At 26.9% G+C, this 17,873-nt stretch overlaps 1 protein-coding gene across 1 annotated transcript in view; it reads right to left on the bottom strand.

Annotated features, from left to right (window-relative positions):
- The window catches only part of LOC145279657 (uncharacterized), an 82,869-nt gene extending 65,373 nt beyond the window's left edge, over nt 1-17,496 (bottom strand). The window contains exon 1 of the mRNA XM_080130896.1: nt 17,366-17,496. The gene's annotated coding sequence lies outside the window, so the exon portion shown is untranslated. The remainder of the gene's footprint in view (nt 1-17,365) is intronic.
- Between the last annotated feature and the right edge of the window lie 377 nt (nt 17,497-17,873).

Genomic DNA, 17,873 nt, shown 5'->3' with positions numbered 1-17,873 from the left:
TAGCAGCTGTTAGGTGCTGGACTAGGGCTTGATTAACTAAGGACTCAAATATTTTGGCGAAAAGCGGGAGGAGGCTAATGGGGCGATAATTTAGTGGGTCAGTTCTTTCACCAGAATTCTTGAAGACTGGTACCACAGAGGCGGTTTTCCAGCAGTCGGGAAAACAAGATTCGTTAAGGCATTTATTGTAAAGTTTGGACAGAACTGGAGCAACCTCGGCAGAGCATTTTTTTAATAGCACAGCCGGGATGAGATCTGGTCCACATGCTTTTGAGGTGTCTAGGTTTTTTATAATAGCATGTACCTGAGAAGGGGTGATTTTCAAATCGTCAAGTGTGGCGTCTGTTCGCAGAGGAAAATCAGGGAGTGAGTGGTGTACCGAATTCAGTGTGGAGTTTGAGGCAAACCGACTGGCAAGCAGATTAGCCTTGTCAGTTGCCGTGCAAGCAACCTCATGATTGTTTGTTAGTGGGGTAATAATTAACTGTCCATTATTAACTACGCTGTTGTAGATTTTCCAAAAATCCCGGGTTCCTAATTTCTGTGCTTCGATGCGCTTTCTGGTGGTTTCAGAGTAATCTGTCTTAGCTGTCTCTATCACTCTCTTACAATTATTTCTAGCTTCTATAAACTTCTGTTTATTTGAGCTGGACTTATGTCGGTTGAATCTGGGAAATGCATGCTGCCTTTGACAAATGGCAGCTGCACAAGCAGAAGTAAACCATTGGGGAGAGTGGGGCTTGCTATAGTATTTCCGTGCGGGAACATGTGCTTCAATAGCAGTTTTGAACCATTCAGTTGTCTCATTTGCACACTGTTCCGCTGGAAGAGTAAAGATATTTTGCCATGGGGCATCTCTGATGAGCTCCCTGATGGCTTCCCAATCAGCCTTTTTGTAATACCTCGTTGTTTTGAGTAGTGGGTCTTCAGTTTTAGGGCGAGAATTTAGGCTGATTTCTACCATTATCACAGCGTGATCAGCATTCCCGAGTGGGCTGTGGGCATTTGTTGTACAGTCATTGGGAACCGTTGTCAGAAAGAGATCTAGAAGTGAGGCATGTTGATCGTGCTGGTCTGGGAAACGTGTCGGAAATGTAACCAACTGAGATAGGGAATGAGATATAGAGAAGCTATGTGTTGCGCTACCAGCTACGTCTGTGTGATTTGAGAATCCTAGCCAGTTACTGTGGTGGACATTGAAGTCACCAAATACATGTATTTGTGCGCTAGTATCGAGGGAGAGTGCTATATCTATGCTGTCTGAGACTTTGTTTATTAGGGTACAGTCTTGGTTTGAGGGAGAGCGGTAGAGAAAATACAAGTAGCTAATATTGTGTTGCATATTTAGTCTGAAGCACATAAAGGCCTGCCCCACATGGTTACAATTATTCTTAAACGCTATCGTCTTTAACTATACTGATTTCATCATATTTACTAGCATCTTCATGATAGAAATTTGATAAAGTTAAGTCTACAGAAAACATACTTTTTGTCGGTCTGAGATATCTACATAATAGTGAATGTATGCATGCCTGACTCGTTTCAATAATCACTAATACAAATTTATTTTTACAAGTAACCCCGTTGCAGCCAGATGGCTGCATATTGTGAAAGAAAAGCAAGTAAGTACAGTGTATTTACACAATCAATATTTACGAAACTAAAGTTAGCAATTACTTATTTTTTCTTCGGTTCTCCTCTAGAAGATGTCTCCTTGAACTACTTTAACAAAAAAATATTGTATTTTCAACCAATATTAACGAAAAAAAAAAAAATTAGATACATGGGCAAAAGTATTATATTATTTAATGACTGGTGGTCTAAATTGACCACCCTGGTCAAATCAGAGAATGTTCAATTTTTTTTTGTAATCAGACAGAGAAAATAGAAGTATTTATTTTTTAAAAGTAAACAAAAAGAAATCTTGTATTTTTTTCAGCCAATATTAATGAAAAAAAAATATGAGATACATGGGTAAAAGTATTATTTTATTTAATGACCGGTGGTCTTAACTGACCACCCTGGTCAAACCAGAGAAAGTCCCATTTTTTTGTTTTTTTAATCAGACGGAGAAAATGGAAGTAATCTTTTTTAAAAAGTAAAGAAAAAAAAATCTTGTATTTTTCAACCAATATTAATAGAAACCTTTTTACTTACTTTCTTTTTTTTGGTTGCAAATCAGAGAAAATCCTTTTTTTGTTTTGTTTTGTTAATCAGACGGAGAAAATGGAAGTAATTTTTTTTAAATAAAAAAAAAAATCTTGTATTTTTCAACCAACATTAATCATTGCTGCTGCTACTCCCACCGATTTAATGTCTCTCACCATCACTTTGCCTAACGGCTGCTGATGCTACTCCTACCAATTTAACTCCTATTACCACTACTATTCTTGTCTCTGATGCTACTCCCACCGATTTAACTCCTATCACCACTACTACTTTGCATTTCTTTGCATTTATTTTGCATTTCCATACACCAAACATGGATATAAATAACACTAAAACATCCGCTGGGTCATAAGCTTCATTTTGGTACCTAAATTACCTGGGTGGGTTGCCTGTAGGCTGACTTAAACTGCGTCACACACACACCCACAGACAGTACAGAAATTTATAATAGGATAAGCAAAAAAGAGGAGGCTTAATCTGAATCTTGGTAATAACTGATAATAATAAATATAAGTAAGAATAATAACTTATGCAAATTTAATTTTTATGGGTAAAGAAGTGGAGGCTTAATCTTAATCTTGATAATAATAATAAAAAAGAAAAGAATGGTTACTTATGCAAATTCAATTTTATAAGCAAAGAAGAGGAGGCTTGATGACTAATAGTAATAAAAAATGAAGAATAATCACGTTTGCAAATTTATTTTTGGGGCAAAGTAGAGGAGGCTTAATCTTAATAACTGATAATAAAAATAAAGAATTTATTTCACTTTTATAAAAACACAAAAACAATATTTCCTTGTTCTTAATATTTTTGTAGCTAAAATAGGAATTAATCTACGGGCAAACAGGTAATTTATTTGCAGATTCAGAAGAGAGAGAGAGAGTAAACGGATTAGTTTATTTTTGCAAGTAAAACTTATCTCAATACCTATTTTTTTTGTCAAATTTTATTTGCATATTAGTGCTTAAGATTTATTTATTTTTTTTGGTTGATTGTTTTTTCAGTTTTTACAATGGTTTACCATGAATGTGACAACGGTAGTTTACTGTCTCTTCCTCCTCTTCAGTGAAGAGCTCCTCACTCGATCGAATGGGTTCTTTTGATACCTTATATAGCAGACATCATATCCAGTAGGAAATCAACTGTTATTGATAAAAATATATTTCTTACTTTTAACGTTGGATGACCCTGCTAGTATTTAATAATTGACTGAGTAGGTAACTTCATCATTTAAAATAAAATCAACACATTTTTCATGAACATTGGGTGTGATCATATTTTATAGTAATGTTTTGTTTGAATCTCATGTCATCAAGAATTTACTCTTGTTCAAACGAACTGTTCTCATGGAAAACAAATTGTAAATGAGGTTCAACATAAATTCTGTTTCTAACCCAATTTGCTGCAGAAAATATTTATTCAACTTGATCTTCAATCCAAATCGCTGACCAGTGCAGTGGGGGGGGGGGCAGAGAAATGATCGATAATCACTATCTAATCATATATTCTTAGAGCATTTTAAAATAACATGATGCTGACCTCGATGTCATCAGAGGTGGGGGATGTCGTTAATCATTATTTAATCAAATATTCTCGAAACATTTTCAAATAACATGTTTACACGTTTAGTGCTATCATCGAATTACTTTAATGGCTTTAATTTATATTGAAGGAAAAAAATTTTAGCAACGAGTGAGAAATCTTTTGAGGAATATATTTTAGTTCAAACGAACTGTTCTCATGTAAAACAAATAGTCGACATGGTTCAACATAAATTCTGTTTTAATAGAAAATATTTATTCAACTTGATCTTCAATCCAAATCGCTGACCAGTGCAGTGGGGGGGGGGCAAAGAGAGAGGGAGAGAGAGGGGAGAGATCACTAATCGCTATTTAATCATATATTCTCAGAGCATTTTTAAATAATATGTTTACACATTAACCGCTTTCAACAAATTACTAACTTATCTCCCACGCTCTCTCTTTGAGCCGCGTGATGTCACATTAAATTTCCATCGATCCCCACAGTTGCATAAAACTAACCTTCAGGTTCATCAACTTGACTATGATTGAACTTTAATTTTCTGTTATTTTCAACTAACTAAATTATCTATTAGCAAATTTTTTGACTGAATTATATATCAGCAAATTTTTTGACTGAATTATATATCAGCAAATTTTTCAACTAAATTATATATAAGTAAATTTTATAACTAAATATATGTTAGCAAATTTTTCAACTAAACTATATATTAGCAAATTTTTTAATTAAATTATATATTAGCAAATTTTTTAATTAAATTATATATTAGCAAATTTTTTAATTAAATTATATATTAACAAATTTTTTAATTAAATTATATATTAGCAAATTTTTTAATTAAATTATATATTAGCAAATTCTTTCATTAAATTATATATTAGCAAATTTTTTGATTACATTATATATTAAAATTTTTTTAATTAAATTATATATTAGCAATTTTTGAAATTATATAATAGCAAATTTTTAAATTAAATTATATATTAGCAAATTTTTCAACTAAATTATATAATAGCAAATATAATAGCAACTTTTTGAACTTAATTATATATTAGCCAATTTTTTAATTAAATTATATATTAGCAAATTTTTAAATTAAATTATATATTAGCAAATTTTTAAATTAAATTATATATTAGCAAATTTTTAAATTAAATTATATATTAGCAAATTTTTAAATTAAATTATATATTAGCAAATTTTTAAATTAAATTATATATTAGCAATTTTCTTATTAAATTATATATTAGCAAATGTTTAAACAAAATCATATATTAGGCAATCTTTTAATTAAATTATATATTAGCAAATTTTCCAACTAAATAAAATATAAGCAAATTTTTTAAGTAAATTATATATGAGAAAATATTTTAAATAAATTATATATTAGCAAATTTTTCAACAAATTTATGTATTAGCAATTATTTTTCTAAATTACATATAAGCAAATTTTTTAATTAAATTATATATTAGCAAATTTATTAACTAAATTATATAATAGCAAATTTTTAAACTAAATTATATATTAGCAAATTTTTAAATTAAATTATATATTAGCAAATGTTTTAATTAATTATATATTAGCAAATTTTTTAATTAAATTATATATTAGCAAATATTTTAACTAAATTATATATTAGTAATTTTGTTTATTGAATTATGTATTAGCAAATTTTTAAATTAAATTATATAATAGTAATTTTTAAATTAAATTATATAATAGGAAATTTTTTAATTAAATTATATATGAGCATTTTTTAACTAAATTATATAGCAAATATTTTAATAAATTATATATTAGCAAATTTTTTAACTTAATTATATATTCGCAAATTTTTTAACTTAATTATATATTCGCAAATTTTTTAACTTAATTATATATTAGCAAATTTTTAAATTGGATTATATATTAGCCAATCTTTTTATTAATTACATACTAGCAAATTTTTTAACTAAATGATATATTAGCTAATATTTTAATTTAATTATATATTAGAAAATTTTTCTACTAAATTATATATTAGCTAATTTTTTAATTAAATTATATACGAAATTAGCAAATTCTTTTATTAAATTTTATGTTAACAATTTTTTTGCTTAATTATATATTAGAAATTTTTAGAACTAAATTATATATTAGCAAATTCGTCAGCTACATTATACATTAGCAAATTTTTATCTAAATTTTATATTAGCAAACTTTTTAACAAAATTTTATGTTAGAAAATTTTTCAACATAAATTGTATATAAGAAATTTTTTAAACTAAATTATATATTAGCAAACGTTTCTAATTAAATAAAATCTTAGAAAACGTTTCAATTAAATAAAATACTAGCAAATTTCTTAATTAAATTATATATATTAGAAAAGTTTTCAGCTAAATTATATATTAGCAAATTTTATAATTAAATTATATATTAGCAAATTTTTTTAATTAAATTATATATTAGCAAATTGTTTTCATTAAATTATATATTAGCAAATTGTTTTCATTAAATTATATATTAGCAAATTTTTTTATTAAATTATATAATAGTAATTTTTAAATTAAATTATTTATTAGCAAATCTTTGAACTAAATTATATATTAGTAATTTTTTTTATTAAATTATGAATTAGCAAATTTTTAAATTAAATTATATAATAGGAAATTTCTTAATTAAATTATATATCAGCAATTTTTTAACTAAATTATATAATAGCAAATTTTCAATAAATTATATATTAGCAAATTTTTTAACTTAATTATATATTAGCAAATTTTTTTTAACTTAATTAGAAATTAGAAATTTTTAGAACTAAATTATACGTTAGCAAATTCGTCAACTACATTATACATTAGCAAATTTTTTATCTAAATTTTATATTAGCAAACTTTTTAACAAAATTTTATGTTAGAAAATTTTTCAACATAAATTTTATATTAGCCAATTTTTAACTAAATTATATATTAGCAAACGTTTCAATTAAATAATATACTAGCAAATTTTTTCATTAAATTATATATTAGCAATTTTTTAATTTAAATTATATATATATTAGAAAAATTTTCAGCTAAATTATATATTAGCAAATTTTATAATTAAATTATATATTAGGCAGATTTTCAACTTAATAATATATTTGAAAATCTTTTTACTAAATTATGTATTAGCAAATTTTTTTAACTAAATTTTATGTTAGCAAATATTTTAACTAAATTTTATGTTAGCAAATATTTTAACTAAATTTTATGTTAGCAAATATTTTAACTAAATTTTATGTTAGCAAATATTTTAACTAAATTTTATGTTAGCAAATATTTTAACTAAATTTTATGTTAGCAAATATTTTAACTAAATTTTATGTTAGCAAATATTTTAACTAAATTTTATGTTAGCAAATATTTTAATTAAATTTTATGTTAGCAAATATTTTAACTAAATTTTATGTTAGCAAATTTTTCAACTAAATTTTATAGAAGCCAATTTTTTAACTAAATTATATATTAGCAAATTGTTTAATTTAATTATATATCAGCAATTTTTTTTTTAAATAAATGGTATATGAGCAAATTTTTCAATTAAATTATATATTAGCAAATATTTCAATTAAATAAAATATGAGCAAATTTTTAACTGAATTTAATAAGAAAGTATTTTAAATAAATTATATATTAGCAAAGTTTTCAACTAAATAATATATTAGCAAATTTTTCAACTAAATTATATATTAGCAATTTTTTTTCTAAATTACATATTAGCAAATTTTTTAATTGAATTATATATTAGCAAATCTTTCAACTAAATCATATATTAGCAAATTTTAAAATTTAGTTATGTATTAGAATTTTTTTAAAATTAAATTATATATCAAATTTTTAAATTAAATTATATATTAGCAAATTTTTCAGCTAAATTATATATTAGCAACTCATTTAATTAAATTATATATTAGCCAATCTTTTAATTAAATTATATGTTCGCAAATTTTTTAATTAAATTATGTATTAGCAAATTGTTTAACTAAATTATCAAATTTGTCCACTAAATTATATATTAGCAAATATTTTAATAAAATTATATATTTGCAATTTTAATTAAATTATATATTAGCAAATTTTTTAACTAAATGATATATTAGCAACATTTTCAGCTAGATAATATATTAGCAAAATTTTAACTAAATTATGTATTAACAAATTTTTTTAACTAAATTGTATATTAGCAAATTTTTCAACTAAATTAAATTATATTAAGAAATTTCTTAATTAAATCATATATCAGCAAATTTTTTAATTAAATTATATATTAGCAAAAGTTTCAGCTAAATAATATATTAGCAAATTTTTTAACTAAATTATATAATAGCAAATTTTTTAACTAAATTATATAATAGCAAATTTTTTAACTAAATTATATAATAGCAAATTTTTTAACTAAATTATATAATAGCAAATTTTTTAACTAAATTATATATTAGCAAATTTTTCAAGTAAACTTTATATTAGCTAATTTTTCAACTAAATTATATATTAGTAAATTTTTTAACTAAATTATGTATTAACAAAATGGAACTGTTGTCAAAAATGGAGTTTCATTATCAGGCACAATTGTTTTAAGAATCTTAAACTTTGCAAAACTATCACGTGACTTGTTTTTGGTATTTATGTGCGTAGGTTTCCTTCATTTCACAATTTCAGTGCAATTCTTTAAACTATTTACCACGATAATGTTATAAATTCAATTCACTGAACTTCATTTTCTGTTATTTTCAATTAACCAAATTATATACTAGTGTGTCTACCTGTTCACTATTTAACAATTAGATAATTTTGGATTTGTTTGATCTTAAACAGAATTTGTTTGTCCTTATAAAGAAATTCGAAATAATTTCCAAATGCTACTATTTCGTCTGGAGTCTGCCATGCTTTACCAGTTATTATTTTCATATCTTTATATATATATATATATATATATATATATATATATATATATATATATATATATATATATAAATATATATATATATATATATATAAATGTATATGTATGTATGTGTGTGTGGTGTGTGTGTGTGCATGTGTGTGTAAAGGAAATTTATAGAAGGCAATATAATTCAGAGATGTCTTGGATAGACATGTTGAGTATGATGCACGTTTAAACTAAAGTTGGACACATATCAGACGGAGGAAAATTTCCCCGAAATATTATACAACACAGCAAGTAAGTATACAATGCAATTATAAAATATAAGATAAAAAAATACATATATATCGTATATATAAAAAGTGAATCTGCATAGTTTGTTCCAACATTACCGCCAAATTGTACTTTTCAAGTTGTCTTTCAAAAAACACCTGTATAGGAAATATTTCTTACTATTATGGCTTGTCAGTTCAACTGGTCTTCAAATTACAAGTCTACGCATGGTTCAACATTTTGGTGATATTTTTCCTTTATCCTATTTCTTGAGTCAAGAAAAATATAAATTCATGATTAAAAATTTATTTATTGCATGAAAAACAATTGGTGGTAAAGGGTTAACCATTTTATCCATTGCACCTCTGCATTTTATTATCTTCTATAAATTTTGTGTATATACACACTTGATAACACTTCACGCAAACTATGTTAACTTCATATATCTTATAAGCTGGAAGATATCTACTCCGGTCAGTCCAGACATTTTTATTTTAACATCGTGTTAAGATGGGAAATTCAAAGGACATATTCAATTTAATATCTACCAAAATCGCAGAGCAATTTTCCTGCATTGTTCTCAATTCATTTTAATCTAAACTTCCGTTTGTTCCTTTTCAGAAATTCCAGGATACTTTTTAACCTGGCAATAAACAAACCTCATAACCTTTTACATAGATTTTCAAATCTTTTAATCATTTTTTTTTTCAGAGAAATATGACATCTATCTTTTTGTATCTAAAATACTATTAACAACCATTAACCCTAACATTAACCACAACCACCTTTCTACTTTTCTACTTTTCTTAGAAAATGCTACTGATACCGTAGGCAACACTTTAGTTTATTAGCATCTGTTAATTTGCTGTTTAGATCTATATTTGGAAGTATTAATTATATTTCAGAATAAACTTTGTAAATGTACAATTTAAAAAAGTAACAAATCGAAATAGAGAGAGAGAGAGAGAGAGAGAGAGAGGAAAGGAAATAATATAGAGTAAAAAAAAGAAAGCTGATTTCAATGTGAACAAAAACATAATACAGAAAGAAAAATGGTAAAAAACAGATAAAAGATAGAAAAAAAAAGAAATAGTATAAAAAGAAGCGAAAGAACGCGTAGTTACATCAAAAGAAAGAAACACTAGCTATATCACACGCATGCGCACACACAGGTGGACGTTGGAAAATTTGATTAGGTTTTATTGTTTTGTTTGTTGTTTTGTGCTTTGTTGAATGTGACTTAACGTTTCTGGGAAAACATGATTAAAAAGAAAGAAAGAAAGAAAGAAAGAACAATTAGTTATAAACGAAAGAAAAAAAAAATAACTCAAGCGGACAATTTTATTTTGTTTTATTACGCTATTTTTGTTATTGGTTTATTTTGTGTGTTTTGTTAAATGACATTTAATAAGATGTGACGTAAATCATTCCGTTTTTTATCTTTCTTTGTGGACCGGTGACGTAGGACTGGTTGGAGGAGAGAGAGAGAGAGAGAGAGAGAGAGAGAGAGAGAGAGAGAGAGAGAGAGAGAGAGAGAGAGAGGGTAATATCTTATAGTAAAGCTTAAAACATTTTAGCTCGTTAAGGTGGTTGTAAAACATCGATAAAAATATGGATTGATACATTGCAAGTTTATGAATTTTAACTTGAAATAAATGAATATATTGTTAGTAAGGTAGGTGTGGGATCTCAGGGGGGTTGTTTGAAGTTTGGATTGTTCCATAACGAATTATTGGATACTGTGGTAGATTAGAAATTGATGTGCGTGACGAAGGAGCATAGGGAAGTTAGGAGCTAATATACGCTACTCCTTTTCTTTCTTTATTCAATTGGCTTACTCTTTCCTCTTCTTTCTTTTTCACTTCTTTCATGGTAATCTGGCGTCGGATTTTTACATTGAGATGTGATTTGGACGAATGCTAAAAAGCAAATGGATTGAATTGTTATCCTTTTGCTTTCTCTGCATCATTGGAGTTTGCTTTCCTCTTCACCCCTAAAAGCAAGTAAGTTTTCACAGGAACGTGTTAACTCAAATTATTTTCAATCAATGAAAATCGTTTAAAACTCCAAAAGTAACAAGTCTATGTCAAAATAACAGGTCGAGACGAACTTAATAAACTCCTATAAAACAGTGACTCAAATCAGAGTTCTCTCGAGACACTTGTAACACGCCTTGACTTCCCACATCAACAACACACATCCTGAAAGACTGAAATGCTCCACACTGAAATTTCTTTAAACCTGTTACTATATCTCCAGTGAAACTAGACATCCAGAAGATAAACACACACATGCACACAACGAACTTTCAAGTGAACTTTCTGATGCTTTTCTCTACTTCTTATTCAAGAACTTTAAAACTTTTCAACGAACGTTGGTCTTTCAAAGTATATTTTACATTTTTATAAAATTGTTCATATAAATATATTGTGTTTGTTAATTCATGTTTTCTCGCTTTCAAGAATTCATGTTTACAACGTTAATCAACTTTGAAGAAAATAGTCACTTTACAAAGATTATCGACTGCAAACAATTCATTCATTCTTACATTGATCATCTACTTTAAAGATGCCCTCAGTCTGGTTACTTTCTGGAATATTCTGTAGTTAAAAATTGGACATTTCTTTCATTAGACTTGGTTAACCTATTCCTAGTTCAGATGCTGGGAGTGTCTTGAACCATGGGTTGAGTTAGTTTTGGGTCCCTAGCCCCTGTTGAATTTAATAGGACAATCAGCACTGTGTAAATAAGATCATTACAATTTCGCTTCCTCCGCCCCTTTGGGCTTGAGAAGTTAATATTCATTTCTCAACTCACACACACAGTAATATGTTAAAGTACTCTGGCAAAAAGCAACACACGCTAACACACTCACAAATAGCCTATACTGCTTCATGCACATTCACATTTATAACAAACAGGCATAAACAAATTCATTTTATTGTTCGTAATATTTTTAACTGGACTTTCTATGGAGGCTGAACATTTCAAATGAACAATTACATGAAATGTCTTTTAAATGTTGTACATATCTTTTGTTTGTTCAGCAATGTTTTCCTCCTTCATTCAACATTCATGTGTTTTTCTGTTTTCAATATTTTAATAGCAATTTAATTGTCAGCATGGATTTTAGCATTTTCTTTAACTAAAATTAACATCACAAGTTAGGGTCCATGCAGCTACATAAAGTAGTCAGTCTCATTAGTTATTGAATATATTACTTATTATGAATAAAGAAAAAAGTCATTGTCCTAACTAGAAAAATTTATGATTCCCAAGTTTGACAAGACACATCTACAAAAAATTTGGAATGTTACATCAACTGAAACATTATGGAAATAACATTTAAGATAAGAACAGTTGTCCAAATAATTCAAATAATGCGGTAGCAACCGCTACATATGACCAGAACAAATCTTTGGCAGAGACATTTTCATAGCAATCATCGTTTCAATGCCCACGGATATTAGAATGTGCAGAACTACAATGTCGTAACTTGCCCATCTGAACACATGAGACAAAGAAACTATTTTGCGCTTCACGCGCAGTGATACAACATACTAAAATATTCCAGAACACCCATATATAACGTTTTAACCGCCAAAATTTAAACAGTCCAGGATGCAGTTCTACAAGTAAACATCACTGCTGCCCATCCTCAGCACATATGCTGTACTCTATCCTTGTGAGACGTTAAATCATATAACATGACTTTGCGCACGACATGCGGCTAAATTCTCATTATGGAAAGTTACCATATCGAACGAGAATTCATTCTTCTTAAGCAAATTTTATTTCAAACTACTGTTTTCTTATGTGATGAACACACACACACACATGCGAGCACTCCGCTTACATGGTTTAATGACTGTTTTTCTTTTCCTAAGAAAATAATGTATGACACTCCGTCTATAAAAATCAGTAATCTTAAGCTTCAAGCCCTTTTCACGAGATACTCATTTAGCTAAGCCAGCCTAATGAACACTCGTTGCAAAAACCTTAACGTTGGAAAGATTTGAATTAATGTTTCTTAAAAACGTAAATAAATGTTATTTCATTTCAAACAAGTTCTTTGCCAGGTGTCGTTGTTTTTCCGAAGTTATTCACATGTTTTACAGTTTGTCACTGTGCAAAGGGAGACAACTCTCGCTTACTAAAAGATTCATTTTTTCATCTCATAATTTCGGACGCGACATTTTTTATTAAATCAAAACATTAAAAAAAAAAAAAAAAAGGCTGCAACGATTTTTTTTAATGTAACAAAATTGATAACATTAATAATACAAAATGCAGTTTTTGCACGACAAATAAGAGAATCGTTTTTGTCTTCATATCATAATTTACGATGCTAAAACCAACGAATACACAATATTTGCATTAGATGACAACATTTGAAAATAAAGCTGCTGCAACTTTTTTTTTATTAAAAAGTAAATGGTTTCATAAAAAATAAAGATGTGGCGACTTTTTTTTTTCTTTTACTGTAACAATGAACATAGTTGCAGAGGAATAGGTGTGTCCAAATTTTGGGGAATTTTTGACACAAAACTTTTGACACAAAATTTTTGACACCCTTAACACAAAACTGCAAATAAAATACGCAAAATTTTTGACACCCTTAACACAAAACTGCGAATAAAATATACAAAATTTTTGACACCCTTAACACAAAACTGCGAATAAAATATACAAAATTTTTGACACCCTTAACACAAAACTGCGAATAAAATACACAAAATTTTTGACACCCTTGGCCTTAACACAAAACTGCGAATAAAATATACAAAATTTTTGACACCCTTAACACAAAACTGCAAATAAAATACGCAAAATTTTTGACACCCTTAACACAAAATCTGCGCATAAAATATACAAAATTTTTGACATCCTTAACACAAAACTGCGAATAAAATATACAAAATTTTTGACACCCTTAACACAAAACTGCGCATAAAATATACAAAATTTTTGACACCCTTAACACAAAACTGCGAATAAAATACACAAAATTTTTGACATCCTTAACACAAAACTGCAAATAAAATACACAAAATTTTTGACATCCTTAACACAAAACTGCGAATAAAATATACAAAATTTTTGACACTCTTAACACAAAACTGCGAATAAAATACACAAAATTTTTGACACCCTTAACACAAAACTGCGAATAAAATACACAAAATTTTTGACACACTTAACACAAAACTGCGAATAAAATACACAAAATTTTTGACATCCTTAACACAAAACTGCGAATAAAATATACAAAATTTTTGACACCCTTAACACAAAACTGCGAATAAAATATACAAAATTTTTGACATCCTTAACACAAAACTGAATAAAATATACAAAATTACGAGTTAAATTTTTTTCAATTTTTTTCAATTAAAAAAATCTATCAAAACTTTTCTATTGGTTCCATTTTTAAGATATTTTCAGGTTTAATGTGAAATTTTATCCTCTTTACAATAAACCGGATATAATATTCTAGACAAAGTTTTTTTTTTTCAAATTCACCTCCCCTCATTTTGAAATGTCTATTAAAAAATTAATTTTCTCACCTTACAAATTTAAGATAAAAGATCAATAAATAAAATAATCTAATTCAAAACAAAAACAAAAGAATAGTTATGTGCAAATTTACCTGTAAAGTCAAAAGTTTAAAACCTCTTAAAAAAAACAAAAAAAAAACAAGCTGATTTTTTTTTAAGTAAAACCTCATATTTTTAAAATATTGTCCTGTAAAAATTGGACACCTACATCAATTTTTCTATTCCATTCAATGTTGTTTTTTTTTTCATTGCATGAAGAAGAAATAAAATATTTTAAATCAAAAAATCATGTAATTCTTTAAGAGAATAAGAAAAAACATGGAAAATTTGTCAGCGGGTTTGTGTATAAAAGTAAACTTAATTATTCAACTGATGAGTGAAATGTGATCATTTTTCAAATACAGTGACCCATATTGACTAATTTGGTTTTTGACAGCAAACATATGTCAGAAATTCAAAGGGGAGATAAGACACATATCAGCACTTCAAATGTTTGTTTCTTTATAGAGTTACTACCGGAATTATTTTTGAAATATAATTGGTCTAATGTGTTATTTTTACGTTTTTGAAATAATTAATTATGTCAGTTTTCGGCCTTTGTATTTCTCAACTGGAAGAAAGATAGACAACTCCGTTTGTGAACCTCTCATATGACAATTTAAAATCACGGTCTTTTTGAATCCTTGCTTAAAAAATTATTTTATTTAAAAAGTACATGAAATATAAAATATAAATATGGATAAATTCTTAACAATGAAGAATGGAAGCACCCATTGATTATTATTTTTTTATAGGTAAGTGATTTTTTTGAATTTATATATATTTTTATATTCGAAGTAAGTAAAAATTTGTTGAATTTCTTGAAATCTTTCTTTTAAAGAAAACCGATAAAAAATATTGCATATTTTTCTATTAAACCTTTTATTATTTTAACATTTGTTCTTTGCCCTTCTTTATGCAATGAAAAAAACAAAAAAAAAAACAACATTGAATGAAATAGAAAAATTGATGTAGGTGTCCAATTTTCACAGGACAATATTTTAAAAATATGAGGTTTTACTTAAAAAAAAAATCAGCTTGTTTTTTTTTTTGTTTTTTTTTAAAGAGGTTTTACACTTTTGACTTTACAGGTAAAAAAAAAGGGGTTAAATTACATTTTTCAAGTAGTTATAAGCTCCGAAAGATAGGGAGTCTAATTATTCAAATTTTTATCACTCATTTTAAATGGCGACATCTGACACTGCTAGTGTAGGAATTGTAAACAAAGTTGATAACATTATCTATACAAAATGTAGTCTTTAGGCAACTATAAAGAAAAAAAAAAACAAAACTAACGAACTAATATTTTCATTAAATGAAAACATTTAAAAAAAGAAGCTGCGGCAACTTTTTTTCTTTTAATTAAAAAGTAATTATTGTGGTAAGGTTTTTAAAAATTTAGTCTTTAACCTTTAAAAAATACAAAGAATGAAACTCTTTAATAATTTTTTTCTTACTGTAACAAAGCTCATAATATTAATAATACCAACATCTTGCAAAAAAAAAAAAATAAAATAAAATAAAATTAAAAAAAATACGACGCTAGTTGTAGAGGAATTGTAAACAAAGTTGATAACATTAATAATACAAACTGTAGTTTTTACAACTTTTTTCTACATTTTTTACCACTTACTAAGAAATGAAATGCAACAATATGATATTATATTTTTTGAAATGCAACAATAGGATATATTTTTTTCAAACAAAACTTTTTAATAAAACAGGGATGAAACTAATATATATATATATATATATATATATATATATATATATATATATATATATATATATATATATATATATATAAAGGGTGTCTTTTTTTTTTACTGAATGAAGCTTATAATATTAATAACATTACAAAAAGTTGTAAAAAAAATGTTTTCATCTAATGAAAATATCGTTGGTTCGTTGGTTTTCTCTTAATAGTTGCGTAAAGACTACATTTTGTTTTATTAATGTTATCGACTTTTTTCATTGTTACAATAAAAACGTCGCCGCATCGTTAAAAGTTTCATCCTTTGTATTTTTTAAGGTTAAAGACTTTTTTTTTAAAAACTTTTTTTTAAAACCCTTACCATGACATTTACTTTTTAATTAAAGAAAAAAAAAAAGTTGCCGCAGCTTCTTTTTAAAAATGTTTTCAACTAATGTATATATCATTTGTTCGTAAATTATGTGAAAAGCTATTAATAGTCGCGTAAAGGCTACATTTTGTATTATGAATGTGGGTTTGTATTACTGTAGACATAGATTCGAAAAAGTTATCAAAAAACAAATATATAACAAATAAATATTATCAAAGGCAAGATAAGTTACTTTTCTACCTAATAATAAACTAGACAAAATACTGTTAGAAATTCGCTCATTATATGTTACCGTAACACAAGTTGATATATATTCGGTGTTTTTTTAATAGTGTTTTGTCTAGTTTATTATTTATAACACCTTTTCCCAAACTTACCATGTTAAAGAGAGTGTCGGGCGCCATTTTGAATTTTCCAATACATCGGTAAACACTGCATGTTTTTCGAGCTGAATAAACATGTTACCTTGAATAAAAACAAAAAAAAAATGTATCCAGTTTGGTAGAAAAGTAACTTATCTTGCCTTTGATAATATTTATTTCTTATATATTTGTTTTTTTGACAACTTTTTCGAATCTATGTGCACAGTAATACAAACCCTTTTGATTTAATAAAAAAAAAATATCACGTCCTAAATTATGAGATGAAAAATGAACGAATCTTTTAGTAAACGGGAGTTGTCTCCCCCTGCACAGTGGCAAACTGTAAACCGGCGCCTTTATTTTTATAAGTGTGAGACTGTGGTTTGATTGAAACCTTCTGTAAATCGGATAGCTCGTTAGATTTACCTTTAACTGTTGTTCCACGGATACTCGATTTCTTTCGACTTCTAGAAATTCCTCTGCAACCTCGGTCTTAAAAATTGATAGATCCCGATAATGAATTGATGAACGCCGACACACACCCTTACATATTAGTGACTACTTTACATAGTCCAACATTGGTAACCCCCACTACAAAAGTAACACGCAGCTTCTGCACACCCACTTACGTAACACTAGAATGCGAATACAAAATTTAAAGTTTAAAATGTTTAAATAAACTTGAGAGTTATCTCCCATTCTAACATTATGAATTTAGAGTTATCTCCCTGTGTATTTGTGTCTCTCGCTCGAATATTGTTTTATTTCTTTCCTCTTTAGAAAGTTTTACACAAGTTGCTGGTTTGATGAAAGTGTTTCTGTCAAACGAACTGTGCTCCAACTTAACACACCCATTTTGTCTGTCTGTTTCATTAACCACTGAGCAACCGTAAACCACATTTCTTCTCAAATGTTATTGTTGGTCCCTGGTTGT

Source organism: Euprymna scolopes, chromosome 7, assembly GCF_053919585.1.
Source record: "Euprymna scolopes isolate OS-2025 chromosome 7, ASM5391958v1, whole genome shotgun sequence".
NCBI classification, from domain to species: domain Eukaryota; kingdom Metazoa; phylum Mollusca; class Cephalopoda; order Sepiida; family Sepiolidae; genus Euprymna; species Euprymna scolopes.
The sequence above is the reverse complement of the archived record's forward strand: the minus strand, read 5'-3'. Positions and strand labels throughout refer to the sequence as shown.